A 22,157-nucleotide genomic window follows, 5' to 3' on the forward strand; every position below is an offset into this window, starting at 1 on the left:
AAAATGAGATGGTATTGGTATTCAGAAGACAGATACATCTCATCACAATACCTTATGTCTAATTAAATCAGTTTGCCTGACCACACTGTCTGGTCTTACTTGAGTTAAACCACAGCTCTTGTACAAAGCCTCAATACAATATATCCAATTCAGATGATAGACTTGGCAAGTGATGCACATCTGTTATCTGCAGTTCCACCTTAATTTAAAGGCATTTTGTCCTAGGGTGAAATTACATTAGAGATGTTTTTTGAGATACATTTACTGAGGACAAATATTTCATTCAGTGATGAGTCCTTGAATATCTTCTGGCAGGAGGAAACAGACTGCATGCAGCCTTGAACAACAAAAAATACCTGAACTGTCTACTGATTACATAAAATATGTGTTATGTGCAATAGCAATGAATAGGCCAACCTGAAGATAAAATGGGCATGTATTATCTGTCAAGAGTGAGGGAAAGAATATAATGTTTAAGTGAACTGCCTAGAGACAAAAAGATGGAAAAAGGTTCAGACATCTGCTGGAGAGAACTAGCAACTTCTGTACAAATAAAATTAAAAATGAACAACCTGCCAACAACTTGTCTCTGAACGTTGACAAAACTAAAGAGATGGTTATTGACTTCAGGAGGGCACAGAGCAACCACTCTCCACTGAACACTGACAGATCTCTGAGATTGACAAGAGCAGCAAATTCCTTGGTGTTCCTCTGGCAGAGAACTTCACCTGATCAGTCAACACCAGCTCCATCAATAAGAAAGCCCAGGAGTGCCTCTACTTTCTACGAAGGCTGAGGAAACCACATCTCCCCCACCCATCCTAAACATGTTTTCAATCAACGACCATCAAGAGAATACAGAACAGCTGCATCACTGTCTGGTTTGGGAATTCACCATCTCGGATCACTATCAGCAGCATAGAGGATAGTGGATACACACTAGAGGATAGAGCTCTATCTAGAGGATAGAGCATAGATCAATACCCGCTGCATGGAGGACAGCTGAGAAGATGGAAGATTTGAGTCTCTCTTCCCTCTATCACGGACATTTACACCACATGCGTCTGCAAACTCTTCACCCTCCTGCTATCTAGAAAAAGGTACCGTAGCATTCGAGCCCTCACGACCAGACTGTGAAACAGTTTATTCACGCAAGGTATCAGACTACTGCACAGGAACTGTACAAATCAAATCACTTACGCAATTGTTGTTTTGCACAGCACATTTCAATACCTCATCAAATTGCTGCTATTACATAAGTGTATATATGTTTACTTGAACCCTCTTTTTTTTACAATCCACTAGTTTTACATAATGTACTGTTAAATATAAAGAAGGCACACTGTCAGCCCTAGACTGTGTAATTGTCCTGTAGTATTTTGTATTGTCTATCTGCACTATTTTTTGTCTCGCACTATTGCACATGCACTTTATGTGACTAGGACAACTTACTTTAAATCCTTAGCTCTGTGTTGTTTTTATGTAGCTTTATGTTGTTTTATGGAACATCATGGAGAAACATTGTTTTATTTCACTATGTACTGAATCAGCTACTGTAAATATGGATGAAATGACAATAAAAGCTTCTTGACTTCACTTGAAATGTGTCCTTTTTGGGTTCTTCTTAAAGGAAAAATCCTTTCCTTCTAAAAATATTGGTCTTCTACATTAACCCAATGTTATTTGACCACCTGCTGATAGTACTCCTCTGTACTCTCTACTCAAACAGATAAGGGTCCAAAGCTTTAACTTTCATGCTAATACTACCTATTCAGGGCTCTCAAGTTTTGAAGACAGGCAAGAGTGAACCCCCCCCCCCCCCCCATTTATTAATTTGTGTGTAAATTTCCATTTATTAATTTGTGTGTGTGTGTGTGTGTGTGTGTGTGTGTGTGAGAGAGAGAGAGAGAGAGAGAGAGAGAGAGAGAGATAAAGATTATGACTGGTGTTGTTTATTGTAAGTGTTTGTTTCCTTTTTGGACCCCTTTTGGAAGCCCAGCCATTTTTAAGGTCATGATTGAGTACAATGTCCTGCTTTGTGTTGGAGAGAGCGTAACAAAAGACCGATATGAGTGACTGTCACGCTCAATGCATGACACTTGATAGCCCTGCCTATATTAGCACTACCATGCTAATATAGTTATTATAGTTTGAGGCACACACAGTATCGCAGCCTGTAACTTTGAGTCCAACCTCTGCTACTACTTCTACATTGGATTAATCTTATTCGTATAATGTTGAAAACAAATGGAAAATCGTGAGCAAAAAATAGAAGCTACTGTATGCTCCTGACCATTATCCCTTAATTGTATGAGCAATATCCTGCTGTGATGTCAGTGCAGCACACAACAACTAATCTCACAGATGAATGACAAAAATACAACCAACAATTGATCACCAGAGTCACTAAGCACTTCACAAATATTTCAATATTAATGTGCTTAATGAATTGCATGGAGGATGATTCCTTTAAATAAAAAAAGGCTATTAAATTCCCTTCAAGTTTTGCAGAGAATAAATTAACACGGAATTATCAGTCATTTGTTTAAACCTGCCATGTAAAAGTAATTCATATATAAGTAAAAAAAAATCAATAGCTTAAAATGAAACATTTAACCAATAGTTTCTCCCATTATAACATACAGAGGCTAATGATACTCAACAAAAAGTAGACAATCCTCTGCACAACAAAGCACTGGGCTCTTAATGGCAAAGGCACATCACAGCCAAAGCTGCTTGCACAAATCCAACACCCTGAGGCTTGGATGCAACCGGTTGCCAGTTCAGTGGAGAAGTCTCTAATGTGTCTTGTTCTACAATAACACTTAATCCTTCACTCTTGTGGCAGCCTTTAATGTTTGCCTGTCTTTTTTAATATGTGGAGGGGCATAACAAATAGATACGATATCACATGCCATCTAAATTTATCTCCCTGGCTGCTTTTTTCATATATAAGACTTCAGTGCTCACATAAAAACAGAAAGGCACAGAAGATGGGTGAGTTGATTAATAGAAAAAACATCCCTCTTCTGAACATTCCTCTTAATGAAAGTCCCCTTCACTTAAATGCTTGATGAATAGGATATACTGTATATATATATACATCTACGTATATATATATATATATATATATATATATATATATATATATATATATATACACACACACACACACACATAAATGGAGGAGAGCTCAATTTTTCTTTATGTAACTAACAGTTGATCTGGACTTAGATGTTATAAAATATTTTAAACTACAACACCAATACACAGGAAGTAGATCATATATGATGACATAGTTGAAAGGGTTAAAATAGTAGATTATAGACCTAGACAATACATGCCTTACATTAATGCAATGAAGCTGATAATATAGCACTGGATGAGAAGGAGGAATACAGCCTGGATGAGACCTTTTTGCAGGCATTTTGCAGACACTATTATCCATGATACCCCTTTTAATTGCTTTTAAGACCTCTATGAATTAGTACATGAACACTGGGTCATTACCATCAGTCTAAACATATGTTGGGAGGTAATACGGCAAGAAGATCATACAGGCATTTAAAAAAAATAAAAATAAAAAAGTCCTAGTTTAAGTATTTTAGTCATGTCATTTGAAGAGTATTCACTGGCACAGATGTGAAACTGTTAACAGGAGAGCAATTTAATGTTTGACACATTAGATTGGATTAAATGCAGATCATACAGTATGAATAACAATGTTATTCACTCATATTTGGTACATACTTGCTTTTTCACTTCTTAATGTACATCTTCACCATCAAACAGGCAAATATTGACAACAACGCTGCTGCCACTACTGCCATAAGTGGGAAGCCTCATTATGGTTTATTAACTGGAGCTCAGTATTTTTCATAAAATACCACGTCATAAAAGGTTATAAATAAGCTCATTCACCTGTGCCCTTGCTCTATTTCTCTATGCTCTTTGCCTCTCTTTGTCTTGTTTTCCTTCAAAATGGCATGATATTTCCTCCCCCCTCAATAGCTGCATGAATAATTAAGCAAATATTCTTTGGGCTTTAGAGAGCCAGTTCATTTTACTGTGGCAACAAGTTAAACTGGTCAATTCCCAGTGTCATGTCACTACTGTATTATGGCCACATTGTAAGCTTTTGAATATAAAGAATATTTCATACAGGCAACACAAAAGATACTTTAAAGGAGCCTTACCAGATTAGGCTAAATCACTGGTTAGATATTTACCTAGATTAATGACAATATATCCTCTAATATGTAGAGATTAGATGACACACAATATTTCTATTTAATTTCTCACGACGACGTTATAATAAGATTTATTTTTAACTGGACTGCAATGTCTTCTGGGTGAGCATACAATATATTACAACACATATATTGTTCCATAAAGTTACAGTACATAGCCAGAGGGATAGAGTGGAATAAAGGTCAGGGTAAAAAAAAGACCTTCAAGGACTTCATACTGTGTATTAAAAACTGTGTGTATTCATACTGTGTATTAAAAATTAAAAATTACAATCAAGGTGTGATTCGTGAAACATGAAATTAGGATGATTGTTTGCACTGGGACTTTTAATCACTGCATCATACATCAGTTCACAAGCACAGTAACACTATTTTCCCTTTCGTTACTGTGTGATGCAGCTCACCTGCTCAGAGACTGATAACCATAATTAATTAATTCATAATGTCAATCATGGGGAAGAGAAGCTAGCATCAGGTTCCCTTAAACATTTATAGAAACCTGATTCTATAAGCAAGTAATTTCACCATCATGCTTAGAGCAGATTTGATGAACTAATGCACATAAGACTTGTAAAATAAATCCATGCAACATTTGTGAGCCAGATGTGATATTGAGAGCCTAGGTGATGTATGAGGCTGTATGTTTATTTATTTTGTCATTTGGAATCACAGTAAGTCTGCTGGCCCTGTATATTATCCATTCTATCTCAGTTTTTGCCAATAAAAATAATAATAAGCAAATTACATCATGATTAAAAGAAAAAAGATGCCTCAAACTATATGTCAATAAGACATTGAGTTAGATCGTCTGATCTTTAGATACTGAAGGTGTCTAGTTTTAACCATTTCTCTATCCATCCATCCATCCATCCATCCATCCATCCATCCATCCATCCATCCATCCATCTATCCATCCATCCTCTACACCCAATGGATCAAAGTGTCCCTAAAGTTATCCTCACACACTAAAGACAAATTTGAGATGTGAATTATGTCTTTCAAATGTGGAAGGAAATCATAGTGCCAAGAGAAACCCCAGGGCCAGAGGAAGAATACATATATATGGTGGAGGCAGGAATCAAGCCTTCAACCCTGGTGTTTGAGGCAAACGTGCTAATCACCAAGCAACCATGTCAGCCTTCAAGGTTTAACTTCATATTAAAAATGTGAGCTAGTTAGCTCATTGCACATCACATAAATTCCTTCTACAGGCAGTTCCTTCTACCTTCTTTTTTGTTTTACTACTATGGTTATATCCTCTGTCTTACACATTGTGTTCATCCATCCATTTTCCTGTTTTCTTTTTCATCCATATTCAATTACTAGCCCATAATGGCTACCACCCCACCCCATTAATCAGTGGCAAACAGTGCAGCCTTGTATTCATTCACTGTTGTGCTTCTTGACCCCCTCCCTCTTTCTCTTAATTTGTGTCTCCTTATAATTTGTTTGTGGTCCTCATCTTTCAAAACCCTGTGTCACCTCCCCACAACCTACCCCTCCTCCTTTAATTCCCTGCTGAATGAGCAACAGTTAAGAAGAGTGTGCAACAGGAAAAATGTAAAATTGAATGAAAAACAAATGAATGAAAACCAAAAGATCAGTCAGACACATATTTGCACAGATATAGAAAAAACAATTTAGCAGTTGTTACAATACAATGGGAATGTGGAACTTTAGAATGTACTGAATTTGGAGCATTTAAGAAGTTATTTTTGAAGCATTTTTTAGCCCATAGTTGATGTGTGATATTAATTTGTAGAAGATTTTTCACCCATTTTTTCAATCTTGCCAAGTACAATGCTATCATTCTAGCATTTTAAAGCCTGGTTATCTTTAAAAGAGACATGGGATTAGAATCCATGCAAAGAATTTGAATATTTAAAGATTTCATTCACCTACCACTCTCTGGAATAGACCAGGTGATTTTTTCTTCGACTGTTTAGTTTCTGTGACCCTGTGCTCATGTTCTTGGCAGATGGGAGTAGAACTCAATGTGGTCTTCTGCCAATCCACCTCAAGGTTCAATGTTTTGTGCATGCTTTGCATTTTTCACTTACCTTGGTTTAAAAGATTATATGAGTTGCTACTTCCTGGCAGCACAGTCTAGTTTGCACATTTTCTATTTTCCTCAACAACACATTTCCATCTACAATCTGTGTACACTGCACATGCTATAGTTTGTGAAAATCCCAGGAAATTATGTTTATGAAATTCTCAAATCACCTGAGCCCATCTAGAGCAAAACAACCATACCACAGTTGAAGTCACAGAGGTCGCACATTTCCTCATTCTGGTGTTTGATGAGTACATTAACTGAAACTATTGAGCTGCAGTTTCATGTTTTTGTGCTTTCTGTCCTTGACACATGATTGGCTGATTGGTTAAACAAATGAACAATGAACAAATGAACAGTTGTACATGTGTTCCTATTAAAGTGGACAGTAACTGTAAAGGCCCACTGTTTAGTATTCATAAGTTTCAATACCTTTTCATCCATTTACATCTGCATTAATTATTTATAGATAAGGGATTATGATAATTCTGGTCATCACACACAATAATCCATATTTATGAGGAGGAAAAGGCTTGTGAGATATATGCCTTTTACATACGGTTTACGCTTGGTAATAGGTCAGACTGTTAGATCATTAAGGAGATGCTAGGAGAAGCTTGAAGAGAGCAGCTGCGTATAAACAATAGTGATCACAGTGTCTCAGTGACAGTGGCAGACAACATGAGAAGGGCTCTTGTAGACTGAAGTGGAGACACAGAGTTGATTATGAGAGACCATACCTACATGCTTTCTATGACTCACCTCTCCTACGCTTCTCAAAATCACTTTTTCTCTCTCCATCCTCTTTCCTGCACTTCACTTAGATTTAAGAAATGCAAATGAAAATGCAAACCAAGTACGGCGTACAAGACAATTGCTCCTTTGATACTTTTGTTTGGGTGTTAGGTGCCCTGAGATAATGTTAGCGAACATGTTGGACTTTATCAGAACTTGTGTCTGACACAGAGGTCTATAGAGGGAAAAGATAACTGATGAACTTCTTTGGGAACAGGACAACATGTTTCACCCAGAATGCATACATGTACTGTACACTTCCCTACCAATGTGTGCATGTGTGTGTAAAACACCGTGAGTGATACATTTGCTGTGTTTTTTATCCGTTAACATTTCCTTCAGTATCTTTTTAGGCATTGTGTTATTAAAACCCTCTGAATGCAAAGTCCACTGAGAAAGCATGCTGAGACCTTCACCAGAGTCACGAAGTGTGTCTAATTCAGCATTGGATATAAATATCACTGTCATACTGCCGTTCAATCGTTCTGCTTTCATACCCGTGTGCACCTTGGAACTATATAGCAGCTGTCTGCTTGGTTGAGTGAATCTTACTGCCATTACACACTTTACCACTGAGTTTGTAATGTTAAAAAGATTTGGATCCCTTTCCATAGTGCTACTGGACACTGTTCAGCTAATTAGATTCCAGACTGCTATGAACCATTTATGCCTCTGATCAATCTTCCCCATGGCTGACAAATACTTGACTGTGAAGCTTGATTCATTTAGAATGCTATAGACAGCCTGTCACTCCAGTACCATCTCCAAATGAAGATGCTAGGATTTTTAAAACCTGGGACAAATCTCTTCAACTATGGGACAATCTGTTTGAATGAATGTGTTAGGTCCCAGGGTGTAATTCCTTCAATTTAGTACTATGCAATAATTCAGGATACAGATGTTTTTGCCGAATTGCAGTTCTCTTTCTCTCTCTCTCTCTCTCTCTCTCTCTCTCCTACTGAGCTTAATGGTTACTAGCTGACTCTGCTTGCCATTAACTGCTAGACTGCTCCGATTGGCTGCTGAAGGTGGAGCAGGGGATAAAGCTGGAGAAGAACCATAGTGCCAGGAGGCTTTTTGTCTCCATGTTGCTGATGCTTGGGTTTCTACTGCCCCAGAAGTTTAGCAGGCTATTGCTGCTTTTGGACATTTTGTAGTTGTTGCCTCAGTCTGTGTACAACTTCTTCACAATAGTGAGTGTCAAACACTCAATAGCGAGTGTCAGCCTGCTTCTTTCATTCTGACTGAGTAAAAGATTGAGTAAGAATTGTGTAAGAAATCTGAATGAAACTTAAATTGCATTAGTGTTTGCTGAAAAGCAGTAGGGAGGTGGGTGCCATTTTAGGTCCTCTTTGTTCACTTTTCTTGTTTTTTGGTTGGAAATGAATCCAGTAATGAATGAGGTAAGAAATTTGCAAAATATAATAATTAACATTAAAATAATTTAATTATTTATTTTGTAAGCATAGGTAGAACCTCAAAAATGTCTTCCATAAAATAGAAAAAAAAAAAACAGTTTAGTGTTTTGGTCTAGTCCCCTTGTCATTATCTAGCCCAGACTTTTTGACATGTAATTTTTGTTTACATTTTGTGTTCAAGTGTCTACCCCACCCTTGTCTATTCTTTCCTGCCTCAGCACACCTGTTCCTTATGTGTCTAATTTTCTTCCTTATTTATTTGTGCTGTGTTGCCTTTGTCAGCGTGGAATCCTTATCTTTGTTTTGTCTTGAAGTACCTCGAAGACAACGTCGTCTGTGTCTTGTTTTTTGAGTTTCAGTTTTCTTTTTCCCTAGTGTTTCCCAGTTTTGTTTGTGTTTCTTGTGTTTTTAGCTATGCGTGTTTATCTTGTGTTTTTAGCTATCCGTGCATTTGGGTCTGAATTTTATTTACGAAGACACCCAGGCTTTCTCGACGTGGGTCTGGCGCTCGGCGCTTCTGCTTTGCTGTGGACGTTGCTCGGCCCTTCTGCTCGGCTGAGGACCTTGCTCCCCCAACCTGCCTTGCCGTGTGCCTCGCTCCCCCTTCTTGGATCTTACCAGGATCATGCTTCCCTCAGATATTCTCAATGATACGGAATTGGCATGTCAATGCCGTGCCTCATGGTTGGGTACTGTCAGGATCTAGCCTAGACTTTTGATATGTGTTTTTTGTTTATGTTTTGTGTTCACGTGTCTGCCTGCCCTTATCTTTTCCTTCTCACCTCAGCACATCTGTCCCTTATATGTCTAATTGTCTTTCTTATTTATCTTGTGTTTTTAGCTATCCCCACATTTGGGTCTGAATTTTACTCATGCAGGGAACCCCCCCACCCCCACCCATCTTTCTCACCTCTGGGAGGCACTATGAATATCTTGTTATGCCATATGGCTTGACTAACATGCCTGCTGTATTCCAAGCATTTGTTAATGAAGCTGTCAAGGACTTTCTGAATGACTGCATGATCATCTATATTGACAAAATCCTGATTTACTCCCCCATGTATGAGTCCCATGTCAATTGTGTATGGCCAGCCTTACAATGGCTCTTACAACACCAACTGTTCGTGAAGTGTGAAAAATGTGAATTCCACCGTGATCCTGTTGCGTTCCTGGGATATACAGTGGGGCAAATAAATATTTGATACACTGTCAAATCGACAGTGTATCAAATATTTATTTGATATTTGATTATTTGTAAGTTTTCCCGCTTACAAAGAATGGACAGATCTGTAATTTTCATCAAAGGTACACCTTCACTATGAGAGAACAAATCTAAAAAAAAAAAAAAATCCAGAAAATCACATTTTATGATTTTTAAATAATTAATTTCTATTTTATTGCATGAAATAAGTATTTGATCACCTACCAACCAGCAAGAATTCTGGCTCTCACAGACCTGTTAGTTTGTCTTTAAGAAACCCTCCTATCCTCTACTCATTACCGATATTAATTGAACCTGTTTGAACTCATTACCTGTATAATAGACACCTGTCCACACACTCAATCAATTAGACTCTAAACTCTCCACTATGGCCAAGAACAAAGAGCTGTCTAAGGACACTAGGGACAAAACTGTAGACTCGCAGAAGGCTGGGATGGGGAACAGGACAATAGGCAAACAGCTTGGTGAGAAGGCAACTACTGTTGGTGCAATTATTAGAGAATGGAAGAAATTCAAGATGACTGTCAATCTCCCTCGGACTGGGGCTCCATGCAAGATCTCGCCTCGTGGAGTATCAATGGAGGATCAGCCTAGAACTACACGGGAGGACCTGGTCAATGACCTGAAGAGAGCTGGGACCACAATCTCAATGTGCTCAACTTACAATTAGTAACACACTACACCGTCATGGATTAAAATCCCGCAGTGCATGCAAGGTCCACCTCCTCAAGCCAGCACATGTCCAGGCCCATCTGAAGTTTGCCAAAAACCATCTGGATGATCCAGAGGAGGCATGGGAGAAGGTCATGTGTTCAGATCAAACCAAAATAGAACTTTTTGGTATAAACTCCACTCACAGTGTTTGGAGGACGAAGAAGGATGTGTACAATCCCAAGGACACCATCCCAACCGTGAAGCATGGGGGTGGAAAAATCATGCTTTGGGGCACCATATTGAGGGGAGGATGGATGGGGCCACGTATCATGAGATTTTGGGCAACAACCTCCTTCCCTCAGTAAGAGCATTGAAGATGGGTAGTGGCTGGGTCTTCCTGCATGACCATGACCCCAAACACACAGCCAGGGCAACTAATCCCTGCTGCAGTGTGTGCAAACTTGGTAAAAAACTACAGGAAATGTCTGACCTCTGTAAATTGTAAACAAAGATTTCTGTACCAAATATTAAATTCTATTTTTCTATTGTATTAAATACTTATTTCATGCAATAAAATGGAAATGAATTATTTCAAAATCATACAATTATTTGAGAGATAGATTCTCTCAAAGTTAAGGTGTACCTACGATGAAATTTAAAGATCTGTCCATTCTTGTAAGTGGGAAAACTTGAAAAATTGGCAATGTATCAAATACTTATTTGCTATACTGTAAATATAAATGGCCAGGGAGAAGAAATGGATACTAGTAAGGGGAATGCTGTCACTAAATGGCCATAAAGTATCAAGATGTTGCAGAGGTTCCTGGGTGCAAATTTCTACAGAAGGTTCAATTGGAACTACTATGCAGGAAACCATGAAAACTTTACTGGACAGAGACACTCCAGATGGCCTTTAAAAAACTCAAGCATCACTTCACCACTGCCTGATCCTATGACATCTAGACCCTGATCAGCCCTTTATGGTCAAAGTCGATGCCTCATGATGTGGAATGGGGCAATGCTATCTCAGAGGCATGGGTGAAACTCTGGCGAAACTCTATCCCTGTGCCTTCTTCTCCTGGATGCTAACGCCTGCTGAGGTGAACTACAATTAGGAAACAGGGATTACTGTCAAGGAAGCATTAGAAGAGTGGAGACACTGGCTGGAGGGTGGCCATTTTAAGTTCTAATTGATCATACAAACCTAGAGTATATAAAAGCAACTAAATCCATGTCAGGAACGATGGGCACTATTTTTTTTTTTTTTTACATGTTTTCAGTTCACAGTCAATTATCAAACTTTGTCAAAGCTGAGAAGTTTGGGAGACCGCACATGTACATCTCCAAGGGTCTATCCACAACCAGCACCTACAGGCAAACCATAGGAGATACCCACACCCACGGTATCAAACAGGACATTGGGACAACCTGCGATTAAAAACACCTTGCTGCAAACGCATCCTGCTGTACACCAACCCCCTTCAAGATCCTAAATCCAATCAACCCAGTGACTTATCACCTAAAACTACCTGCCAGGTATACTATCGCATAACCCCATCATTTCATGCCTCCCTCCTTAAGCCCACCCACTCCAGAAGCACCAATAACAACGAACTGCCACCCCCAACTCCTTCGCTTATATACTGTAAGTCGATGGTTCTTAGGCAAATTTGGTTCATGAAATTCTTGAATCCCAGACACACAGGAGTCACCTGCAATACCTCATTGACTGGAGGGAACAATTATGAGTTAATGCCAGTGACATCTTGGACCCCACAAGGTATTCCTAAAGGGGGGAATGTTATAAGAAAATCATCCACACCCCCCCTGCCACCACGTCAGAGGAAGACCTCACCGGAATACTAGACTTCAGGCACACGAGGGGTTCACTTCTAGAAGCCAGTTTATTAATGCTTTTGGGTCACTGGAACTATTTTACTTCGACACTTTGACCTTGTTACCAATTTTCCAACCCATAACCTGGGGGACCTCTTCAACATACCACCATCTTAGAAGTTGCTTCTCAGTTTGTGATTAAACACTAGAGACAGAAATCCATGTCCATCGGGACATCGGCTAAGTGGAAACAAGACTTTTCTATTAAAAATCTTCTTGTCACAATCCAACCTCTGCAAATCCAAATTGCAGCTGCATGACTTGATTTCAATCTTGCCTAGTTCTCATACATCACCCCTTTACTATATTCCCTGACTGCCTACTTGTAACTGCCTGCGTCAGGTTTATTGCACTTACAAAGCCAATAATGGACCAGCACCCAACTACCTTATGACACTCTGCAATGCACTACACATTCTCTGATCCTCCAGTACTGCTTGACTGCTCTTACCCAGGGTATAGGATGTTCTTGCACCTAGATGGTGGAATGAACCTTTTAAATTGTGAACTAGTAAACCAGTTTCAGGTGAACCATTCATCATCTGTTAGTCATCCTGGATAAGGGCTTCTGTCAAGTTCTGTGAATGTCGAGTAGTTTAATAGCTCCAGAAAATCTGTGATACTTGTTCATCACTTTGTACCTTCTTAGGGCTCTTCAATGTTAGCAACTACCATCTTGATGGTGTTCTCATTACTGTACTGTTACTGTACTGTCTTAACCAGGATGTTGTCCTACCAGTTGCATTGCAGTAGTGATCACGATCTTTAAGCAATTCTCTGTGACATTAAATCAGCTATTGGTGAGTTTAACCACACCAGCAACTCACAATCAAAATATATCACTTGCATAGAGTTACTTGCTTTTTACTGTCTAGTTTTTTACATTTTGCCTAGACTTTTATTACGAAATTCACCTTGAGGGTTTTGCTTGCCATTTTGAAGTGTTTCTTTCCTTTAGTAAATATGAATTGGAATCAGATAGAAAATAAACTGAAAGAGATTGAGATGCTGTACACTCAAATCATTGTTATTATTATTAGAGGAATTGTTGACCCTTCTGGTTTTGAGAGTTTTGGTCTAACTGATCAGTTAAACTTTTTTGCTTTCATTTTTTAATTTGTTTCACAGACGGGAAGATTTGTGCTCAATTCTCAGTTTCTCTAATTTGTTTTAACTTTTATTTAGTAGTGACTTTCTTTTAACACTTACTCTTGAAATGTAGTACAACACAAGCAAAACTGCTAGGTTTCTCTCACCATGTGAATGTATTAGTTAAATATGAAAATGAAACCGTACGTCCTGGTGGGTTTAATAAAGACCTTTTGCTCAGTTCTGAACTGAAAGAGAGAAATATATTAAAATTCTTTTTTCAATTATAGAAAAAGTCTTTTTTTACTTGGGTGAAGGTCCTATGTTGAATCCTGAAATTTCAATCAATAAAGGACTTTAAAACATACATGAAGAACCCCATTAACGACACTATTTCTAAAAATGTTATGCTAGACCAACAGCTTTTTATTTTACTTTTACATTTCTTAATTTGCAAAACCAATAAAGGTTTGCAAATGCAGAAATTCATTAATAAAACAAAAGTGATAAATAGTAGACCTTTAGTAGAATTGGGGGACAGGGGAGATGACTAAGGAGTGCTTATGTTTTGCATGGAATTGAGGAAGCCCTGCTCACTGAGAAAAAACACAGAAAAAAACAGCATTTAAATAAGCATCTACAAATAAGAGGCAGGTGTGCCACTTAAATTTGCTCACTCCCTCACATCACTGCTGCCGACTACTTGAATGTTGTGGGCTAGTTTCTGATTTCTGAATGCTGGATGTTGTCTGCTCTCAACTTCATATTACAGGGCTACAAAGTGAAGTATTTTTTAAACAAGTTTTAATGATCTTTTGATTAGCACAGGTTTCCAACCTTGGTCAGAAGCACCATATTTCCTGTTCACTGCATAAACACAGCCACTACAACCTGGGAAGTAAATGTTAATTAGGTAAATGGTTGATCAGATGTGTTTTTGGAGCAGGTGAAATGATAAAATATGCAGTACTCCAGGGCTAGGTTTGGGGACCTGTGAAATTATGCACACAATTATAGATACATATGACTAGGCTTTGACTGATTGTGCCACTAAAACATTTACTGTAATGTTCATTTCAATAATCTTAGTCTGTCATTCTCTTCCTCATTTTCGTGCTCTGTTGGTGGTAAATAGCATACACCACTGATAAAAGAACAAAACAGGGCTGAAGCTTTGTATATCCTTAAATATGAGCTACAGTTTAATACATTGCATTGATAATACCAATAGCTATACCTAATAAAGTAGCTACAATAAAGTTAAGAAAAAAAAAAAATAGTGGAAAATCATATGGAGTATGTAAAGACATATAATGAATATGAATTAATCAGATGAATAAAAGTGTGCACTTTATAGAGTAAACTCACTGACTTTTTTTTCTATTCAATTCTAGGTCTTTTCATAGGCCTGCATTATTATTTTATTTGTTTTTAATGATTTTTTTTATTTTTTATTTAAGGCAGATGTGCAGCTGCTTGAAATCCTGAAACTGCAGTAACTCTTTACAGGTAAGAACATTACGGACGTACAAACCAAGATTACTGGATACTGGATACATTATATTGATGTTAACATAGTTACAGTACCCTAAAAAAGATAAAGTTGCAACACCTTAGGATGATCTCAAGAAGCTGCTACATGTAATGAAAGAAATAAACAACATTTTAGAATTTTGAGAAATCAGTATATAGGTATATCACAATGTGATTGTTTTCATCAGAAAAACATTCAGCCTAGTTTCTGATTCTTTGTTGCTGATTCTATGTACCACAAACCCTGCCATCCAATTCAAATACAGTATTTGCATTATCTATATTCTGAAAAAACTTCTGTGCAAGCACAGAGTGGCACAATCACACCACTGCTCTGTGCATATATGCAAGGTTTCAAGCATTTACGTTGCTTATTATCCATCTTTTTCCTTGCTTCAGTCACCGCAGGTTTGCTCATTAGGGATAAATACATACACCTTTAAATATGTCTAATACTAATCTTGTACTTTTGTCTAATATTAATCTGAATCTTTTTGTACCACATTTCTCATGTCCTGTAAAGCTGCTTTGAGACAATGTCCACTGTTCAAAATGTTATACAAATAAAATTGAATTGAATATTAACAGGATTTACAGGACTATTTCAGATCAAAACCATCTCTTTCAATCTGATCAAAATTTTATTCAGATTGAGCTCAACTGGATTACATTAAGATGTATACATGAGGACTTTTCATTTTATTGAGCGATAAATCTGTTATATAATAAATAACTTGGTTGCATGTAAATTTAAGCAAAATTTGTACTAAGGTCAGATTTTCGGTGCATTCCCTTCCATTGAAGCAGGTTCTTTCTCAGATAACATACTGTACCAATGGACTTGTTTTAACATAGATGATCATGTTTTACACAATTGCCATGACAACTTGAGTACATGCTGTCAGTGTTAAAGTGTTAAATAAAATGGATAATCATTTTAATAATTTTAAGATTCCACTTTTCCACAAGATTCTAAGTTGCTGATTCATTGCAGTGTGAAAATTTATGTTAATTGCGTAAATTAACTTAAACATTTATGCTAATGGTCTCAGATGTTTGAACTCCACTCTATACAATTCTGAAAAGTAAATAAGAACACTATCAATGCATTAAAAAAAAGTTTATTTTATTTACTATAATTTGCACATACATTGCAATCTTCTAACAACTTCAAATGTCTCTTTAAAACATATATGAGCGGACATGGTGTGTGAAGTTTCCATTATGAGTTGGGACATAATTTAAATTCAGCTTAAGGATGTGTGTTTACGTTTTTGTTTAACAGGTATAAACCTGCCAAAATTAAAATGCAAATAGTCCAATATCTTAAGAGGAATGGTTCTGCCACACTGAACAATAATAATCAAAATAATATGCATAGTATAAATGCATATTATTAAACTTTTCTTAAACTTTCTCCTTTAGTTCATCATACTTTATAATCATAAGTTATAAAATATTATAAAATAACATTTTATTCATTTGAAGCTGAGCTCTTTGTGTTTTGGGATCATGGGACTCTAAAGTTACCAGGTTTGTGTATCAAAAGTTAAAGAATGATTTAAACCAGCCCAAAAAGTTTTATAAAATCAATCAAAACATTGCTATATAATAATAATTGTCTCTTATATACAAATAATTGTATATTATTATTACATGTAGCTGCCTTAATGGTTTGTTTTGTTTTGAAGCTACTTGAGCCTCTGGCCTCTAGGTAAATCACAGCTTGTGTAGCTTGTGGAAATCAATCACAGGGTACCTGTGGTGTTATGAGGTGATGAGAGACAGGATGCAAGCGCGTATGATGACTTGCATCCAGCTGTTTATTAAGAGAAATCCCTAAAAAAAAATCATCAAAGTCAGTGGCACAGGCAAGCAACAACAAACCAAAATAATCTATATCAGAGACTCAAACATAGGCAAGGGTCAAAAGCAGGTAGTAAAAAAAAACAAAAAACATTTAAACAACACAAAGATGAAGACAAAGACACAGGAGGGCTTCAACAGACAAACTAATCAGAGTTGAATTGAAAGCAGGTGAGAGCGATGAACAGTGAACATAGTAATTACAAGACAGGGACAGAAACAAGACACAAATCAAAGCAAAACGCACATAATGTAAACAATTTAGCAAATGGAGAATAGAATCAAATCATGAAAGGAGAGTAGAAAATAATTTCAACTACATTTGTACAGCCATTCACACCTAGGGGTATTTCAGAACAGCCCCACTACTAGCTGGTAACAGGGTGGAAACCAGAAGAAAGACAGGAGGAACATGCAAAACATAAAATTGACAGCAATTTAAGCTCAGAACCAAACCAGGAACCCTTGAACTGAGGGGCAGCAATTTATGCCACAGTGCTGCCTGATCTGTCATTTATGGTATATAAATCTCAGCTGCCTTCTGCTTGCGTAGTTCAAAATCTGTGTAACTCCATGAGGGTCTTAGCATTTTAACATAACACTGAATAAAAGATATTGCTTACACCGATGGCACTAGTCTTCAAAATGTTTCATGCATAATTCAGGTTTAAGTGCATCACTTATACTTTGAATGTGTATTTTGTGATTCCTTGCTCCCCAGATTCCATTTCAACCATTTAGGCCAAAACATTCAGCTTACCTTAACCTGTGAATATTTTCAGAAGTACTTCAAATGAGTTCAATAATTTCGTTGTCAAATTCTATTTGGGATGAGTACCCGCTTATCAGCCTGTCTGCGGCTTTCTTGCTGTTGCCCTTCCAGATAACTTAATCCACCTGAGATCTCAGTTATGATTGTTTTCTGTCTCCAGTGATGCAGGCATTTGGGCTGAAGGCTGATTCTTGACAGTGAATTTCATCTCTTTAGCTGCAAATCCATTACTCGTGATCTTTTCCTAACCTCCTTTTCAACATGCCAACATATTGATGGCTCATTAGTTTTCTCTCTTTCCCACCCCTTCATATTCTTCTTACATTTCTTTTCAACTCTTTTTTTTACTTGCAAAATAAAGCCATTGACCTTGTTTCAGGATGACAGGACTGTCAAATTCTGCAGCACAAGCACAGACTTCCAAAGTAGCTGGTCAAAGCTGGTCGCATCACATCTTGTTCTGCACTCGTCTCACACATTTATCTTAACTTTATTGGTTGAGCTGCTTGTGATTGAAGCATTGAGACTCCAGAAAAGGTGCGATGTGCTAATAAGCACTCAGCTATTGTTTTACAAGTGGATAATCCAATCATCATAATGAGAAGAGAGTGGAGATTTCTGATGAAATGTCTTTTCATGTTCAAGCAAACCTACACTTGCATCTGCCTCTGCCTGACATGTACTAGACCTAAGGCTTGAAACTAATATCAATCAAAATTCTGAAATAATTTAAATCCTGCTGAAGTACTTCTGTACCTGTGAATGTGTCCATTAAAAAATGCATAGTCTATTTATTTACTATTAATTTACTATTATTTACTAATTAATACTATTAATACTAATTCATCATGCTTTAAGTATTGAGGATGAAGAAAGTAACATGTTTATTTTTCTCTATTTTTAATTTACATTTTTAATTTTTAATTACTTATTCACATCTTTTAGTGAGTTAGATTGACCAGCTAAAAGGCCTTGTTCTGTTGAGATAAAACTTATGTATGGTAAATTATTATTTGTAACCATTGTAAATCCTTACTTGGGCTTTGATTAACATCTTGTCATTGTCCCAGACATCCTTCTTAGGACTTGCAAGTCCTTCTGCAGCTCTTCCTCCATCTTCCTCCTCTAAACCTGAGCATAGTAAAATTTTATATCATTTGTCCCTTTGTTTTTCTTGGCATCCATCTGAAATCCATTTTCACCAAAAGGGAAAACAATGTACCCATTTATTCTTTGTCACATGTAGCTGAATGAACCACACAATGTTTAAATAGAAAATCAGATAAACCGCTTAGACATGGCAAAAAAATTTAACTGAAATATTGAAGCACCGTTTGAAATCGGCCTTAATCACTTCCCTTTGTGTAAATCACAAACGTTTTCCAGTTTTGCTTTCATCAGGACATGATTTTTCTTTACAGCATTAGAACAGAGCTAAAATTTCTGGAACAAATAAACTGAAATTCCTAAAGTAAACAGAAAAGGAATTGGGAGATATTTATTTGACCTTTTATTAAAAGCAGTTCAAAAGAATTCCAGTAAATAACTTGTGTTAAGTAGAACATTGTATGAAAAGCTAAAATTAATTAAATAAAGATCAGATGTTTTGACAGAATTTGCTTTGCATTGTCTTTGTTTTGTCTGCCTGCTGAAGCCATGGTTCAATCTCTCTGTCTAAAGTTATCGATCATTTGATGTACCATGGAACACTCTGAAGGCCTCCATCAAGAAGTGAGGAAAATAGGGCACCACAGTGACATTACCCAGAACAAAGCATCCTTCCAATTGGACAAATTGAAAACTTATAAAGGAGGCTGCCAAGAGAGGGAAGGGATATCTGCCGTGCTACAACAATCTCTTGTGTTCATCTGGGCTTTGGGCTACGGTGGCTGGATAAAAGCTTTTCCTCAAGGAAAAGCCCCACACATTTAAAGACAACCAATTATTGCTAAATCGTAGCATGTTTTGATCATTCATTTGGCATACATCCAAAACAGTTTTTGGCAAAAAACAAAACAAAATTACAGTAGTGAAGAATGATGGAGGCAGCATGCAGCACGTGGGTCTGCCTTTCCAGCTGGAACTCCACAAAAACCTGCGGGACTCTGTTAGACAGCTGAAGATAAAGAAACGTTTAACCGTCCTGCATAACATTGACCCAAAGCACAAATCCAAGTCAACAGAGGAATCTTTTCAGACAAAGATTGTCAATGTTGAGAATGCCCAGTCAAACGGCAAATGTGAATAATATTAAAAAACTGTTTTAATATTATGTGATTATGTGATATTATGTGGGATTATGTGATGAAATAAAATCATCATGAATGAAATAAAATTGCCAAATTAAGTTGCGTGGAATATGTATGAAATCAGTAGACTCTCAAATAAATTGATGAGTGCTGTATTTACAACCAAAGGATGTTTGCAAAATGGAAAAACTAAAAATGGAAAAGATCTGACAATTTTTATTATTTATCTTTTTTTCACTTTTCACATAATAAAAAAACTTAATAAAATAAAAATTTAATCCACTGTACATGCAATTATACTTCTTGTTTATACACAATTGTCACATATGAATTGAATATGACTATTGAAAGGATTCATAATAACCCTCTCTGGTGTTTATAACAATCACACCCTTCAGTGTTATCCAAATAAGATTGGGTTCCCTTTTGAATCTGGTTCCTCTCAAGGTTTCTCCTCTTGCATCTAAGGGTGTTTTTCCTTGCCACAGACAGCTCAGCACCTTAGGCTTGCTCATTGGGGATAAAATACAAATACATTTAAATATAAGTCTAATATTAATCTTGAACTTTTGATTCATCCATACCTCAATAACTACTGTACAATACAGGTGTTCTGTAAATGGAAATTTCAAGATTAAAAAGTAATCACTTTAAATCCACTTCAAGTAAGAGCCAAAATATTAAAATAAAAATATTACTGTACACATATTTACACATATTGAGCCAGATGTTTTAATATTTGGATGATGTCCATAAAATGAATCAACATGAAGAGGTTCTGTGAACTTTAGTTTTTAAAGTTAATATCAATCCTGGCTGCAAAGGTTTGAGAAACACTTACTACTAAACATCATAAAACGTGACCATAAAATGAAGTCTGTACAGCAGACTGAAGAGGTCTAGTGAGTATGAGAACTATAATATCTCACAAATGAAAAAGCCAAGCCATCTTATTGAGGGCACCAACAGAACCCCTGTAGGCTTTTCTATTGTCACTTGCAATTTTGACTACATAAGCCTGAAGAAAATTCTCCCTAAACATCACAGCATGTTTGCTGACCACACCATGTTTTCACTACATTGACATGGCTAATAGAGAGGGCTTGATATCAGAAAGCTAAAAAAAGGATATTTGACACTAATGCTGCTATAGTACAGTTAAAAAAAACACACACATTTGAAAGTGTTTATAAATGTCTATTACTGAGCGTTCTGTACATATCTGTTTGTTACAGATACATATGCTAAAAATGTTTTTGAATAGACATTAGGTCAAAGAGTTGCTCCTAGTGACATAATTCTAAGAAAATTTCATCTACCTGTCTGTCTGTCTGTCTGTCTGTCTGTCTATATATATATATATCTATATATATATATATATATATATATATCTATATATATATATATATTACATATTTTTTTTTCCCTTTTCCACCTTGGTATTACAGTCACAGGAATTAATGCATAATCAAGCAAACTATTTGGTGCACTTTGCAATTTTTTGCATATTTGGACCAAGACTTCTTGTGTAACATCATTACAACAAACATTCAGCCAAAGCTTCTTCGATTGACGTGTTGAACATGAATATAGAAAGTAAATACTGTAAATGTGTGTGCAATAATAACAGCTTAGAAGAAGAATCATGTGCCTGGAATTTTGCCACCAATTCAAGTAGTTTAAAAAAAAACACACACACACATGTTGCGTCTCAAAATTTGAGTATCAAGGACTCCTCAAAATTCTGAGGGGGATGATAATTAAAAATTACTATTCTGCAGCACCATTAAAATAAATTGGATATCATTTGGAGCTTCAGTATTTGTTTTTGTTGTGGTTTTTATTGTTTTTACTTATTTTTATATTTAAAAATAAAAGCTTGGGCAGCATGTTTGAGGTATTCAGTGTGTTCTTAGCAAAATGAAGAAAAGATTCTCGAGATCTTATGTGCTTTGAGCTTGATAGCCATGGGAGCCATGAAAAAGTCCTGACAGCTGCATCCACTTTCGCAGTTTCCAGCTAAGTGTCTGTTAATGACACTGAACACTGTCAGATACAGTAGCAGACTCAGAATGCATTTGGGCAAATTATTATTGCAAATCTTCTGCTTTGTTTTTAATTCCTGGCATTTAAACACATTTAAAGGACAGTTGACCATTGCAAACTATCCAGCTGTACTGCCAAAGGCCGTTTTATGAGACGTTTTATGAAAATCTAATTCCACTAGAGAAACTGTTATTTAAAAAAAGTTAACTGTTTTGTTTGCGTGGCCAAAATGACAAAGCATTTTTGTTCAAATTAATTTTGTTTAAACCATTTTAAACCTCTTTAGTACCAACTTAGGGCCAGATGTACCA

Source organism: Tachysurus vachellii, chromosome 19 (assembly GCF_030014155.1).
Source record: "Tachysurus vachellii isolate PV-2020 chromosome 19, HZAU_Pvac_v1, whole genome shotgun sequence".
NCBI classification, from domain to species: domain Eukaryota; kingdom Metazoa; phylum Chordata; class Actinopteri; order Siluriformes; family Bagridae; genus Tachysurus; species Tachysurus vachellii.